The sequence below is a fragment of the Herpailurus yagouaroundi genome, unplaced genomic scaffold (genome assembly GCF_014898765.1).
Source record: "Herpailurus yagouaroundi ecotype Mexico unplaced genomic scaffold, PumYag 216, whole genome shotgun sequence".
NCBI classification, from domain to species: Eukaryota; Metazoa; Chordata; class Mammalia; order Carnivora; family Felidae; genus Herpailurus; species Herpailurus yagouaroundi.
Window position 1 is genome coordinate 10,478,547 of NW_024412447.1, and position 2,876 is coordinate 10,481,422.

Here is a 2,876-nt window from a genome sequence, read left to right on the forward strand (position 1 = left end):
CCTAGTAGAATAAGCAATTCGGAGGCTGTAAAATATTCCATCACGACCGATGTGGTGTTGATCCTCAAAATTCAAACAGTAAAAAGTGCAGCAGAGAGGCAGCAACCTGCTGGGCAGTCCGGCCTCTCTTGGCTCTGCCCTGGCCCCCCTCTTATTCCCAATGTGCTCTTCCTATGAAAGCCCCCCCCCCCCACCGACCCCGCCGCCCCCCACCCCGTCCTGTGGGCTGCCAGTCAGGGCCAGTGTCAGCAAGAAAATGGCCAAATCAGCGCTTTCTGGGGAGACAAAGCCCTGCCTGAGAGGTCAGCTGGGAGGGCTCTCCTCCCCTGGTCCTCACCCCCACACCAGCCCCACCCCAGGCCTGATGCCCCGGGGCATCTTGCCCAGCTCCACCCTGTACATCTACAGCATTCACGCGGCTGCAGGAAGCAGCAAACCCCAATCCAAGCTCCCAGGAGAGAGAAAGTATCTTCTCTCATCTAGAACAAAGGTGGTGCTGGCCCAGGTGAGTTGCCCCTTTGCAACTCCACCCTCGGAGTCCGAGGCTGGGGAAGCTAGTACTCTGTGTGCACTGTTGGTCTGAATAGCACTGGGGGCTGTAACTGAGGGAGGGGCTGGTGGGGGGGGGGGTCAGGGGTGGGTGGAAGGCAAGAGGGGGTGAATGAACCCCGACAGGCACAGGGGAGCTCAAATGCATCACAGCAGGACCTTGTGACCTGGATAAATCCCTGCCTCTCTTTATTATTATTATTATTATTGGGGGAGGAGCAGAGAGAGACAGAGCATGAGTGGGGGAGGAGCAGAGAGAGAGGAAGACACAGAATCCGAAATAGGATCCAGGCTCTGAGCTGTCAGCACAGAGCCTGACGCGGGGCTCGAACCCACAAACTGCGAGATCATGACCTGAGGTGAAGTCGGACGCCCAACCAGCTGAGCCACCCAGGCGCGCCCCTCCTGCCTCTCTTTAGACCTCAGTTTATCCACCTGTGGAAGGAGGGGTCGGACTAAATGGTTTAGTTTCCAACAGGGAACCTTCTTGGTCTATTTCTGGTGGGTTGATGTCCTGGGAACTTTGGCCATTTTCCTGGTTCCAGAAGCTGTATGTGTCAAAGAAGGGAGAAGTGCCCCCAGAATACAAGTGCCATTTGATCTGGGCCAGAAACCCACTCATTTGGGTAAATCATACTCTTTACTACACCCTGCCCCCCGCCCCCCTGATGCACTCACCCCCATCTTTTCTGAGCTCTCTACCCTAGAACCTGGGTGTACAGACCAGGTGGGGATCCAAGGGGGTCTGTGAATTGCCTGAACCTGTCTGCAAAACTCTGTGTGTATATGTGTGTGCATGAATGTGTGTGTGTGTGTGTGTGTGTGTGTGTGTGTGTGCGCGCGCACGTGTATGTGCATGCGTGTATTGTACATTTCTGGGAGATCCTCCCCAGGGTTCAAAGTTTCGAAGGCCTGCGTGCCCTTAAAAGCTTGGGAAACCTCTGGCCTTGGGGCGCCTGGTGGCTCAGTGGGTTAAGCATCCAACTCTTGATTTCGGCTCAGGTCATGATCTCGTGATTTGCGAGTTCAAGTCCCACACTGGGCTCTGCGCTGACAACATGGAGCCTGCTTGGGAGTCTCTCTCTCCCTCTCTCTCTCTGTCTCTCCCCTGCTTGCACATGTGTGCTCTCTCTTTCTCAAAATAAACAAATAGACAAAAAAAAAAAAAAAAACCCTTAAGAGGTTAACTCATTTCTCCAAGATGATGGATACCAGAGCAGTGGAGGGATGGTGGTGGTAACTGAACCAATTCATTCATTCAGGTGTCATTGTCTACCCTCGGCCAGGCACAGGACTGGGTGCCTCAGGGGACATGAAGAAGACTGTCTGGTGCCTGCCTGTCCTCCTTGGAGTCAGTGTCACTGTGTGGACCACAACCTTCCTCCACACACCCACCTTCTCATGCTCAAGGGAAATGGAGGTGAATTTGAGCTGGGCTTTGAAAGGGAAGGATAATTTGTCAAATAGAGAAGGGGACAAGGGCATTACAGGTAGAACTAAGGGCAATGGCTCCGAAGGTAGCTTATCAAGGCCGGGGAAGGTGGCACAGAGGCACAGAGGCCAGTCACAGTGCAAGCACCTATAGGTGTCGGGAGTCCGATATTTCTTGCTCCTGGGCTGCCACTTAACCTCTGCCCCCCCCCCCCCCCCGGGGTGTGTGGGGGGGTGCTGGCAGCTGTGTCAACTCCTCTGATACCCCAGGAGACGGGACGGGTCTTACTCCGGGGAGGAGGGTGTAATATTCGTCTGGGTCTTGAGTATCACTTTTTCCAATAACAAGTTGGGAGTGTATCACCAAGACCCCCGTGCCTTCCCCCCCCCCACCCCCCCACCCCCACCTGCCTTAGCCTCAGGACAGCTCAGTAAGACCTGGAGTTCTCAGCTCGGCTCTACCGGCTACATCATCCCCTCCTCATCAGTTCCTGTTCAGTTCAAATGTCACCTCCTCCGTGAAGCGTTCCGGGGAAGCTCCTCCCCATCTCTCCCAGCATCTAGAGTTTGCATCTCTCCCAATGGTCTGAGACAGCCTCGTGAGCCGAGCATCAACACGATTTCGGCGTCGATAGGTGACCGTCGCCGAGGCGGGTGTGGGCGCACCCCAGACGCCCCACAACTGACTGCCTCCGGCGGAGGACAAGGTATACGGCAGCGTTTTCCGCCCGCCCGCCCGCTTGCGGCGCGGCGCGGCGGCCGGAGAAACGCGAGGCCACGTGAACGCGCGCCTGACCCCCGCCGCGCCAGGCCCCGCCCTCCCGCGCCCGCCCCAGCGCCGGCCCCTTTTGTTCCCTCCCGGAGCCGGGCCGCTCGCTCCGCTCCCGCTCAGCTCG

At 56.9% G+C, this 2,876-nt stretch overlaps 1 long non-coding RNA gene across 1 annotated transcript; it reads left to right on the plus strand.

Annotated features, from left to right (window-relative positions):
• Positions 1-487: 487 nt before the first annotated feature.
• Positions 488-2,791, plus strand: LOC121017753 (uncharacterized). Its single transcript, XR_005784883.1, has 3 exons — positions 488-505; positions 1,812-1,969; positions 2,403-2,791. It is a non-coding gene; the product is annotated as an uncharacterized LOC121017753 (long non-coding RNA).
• Positions 2,792-2,876: the final 85 nt, after the last annotated feature.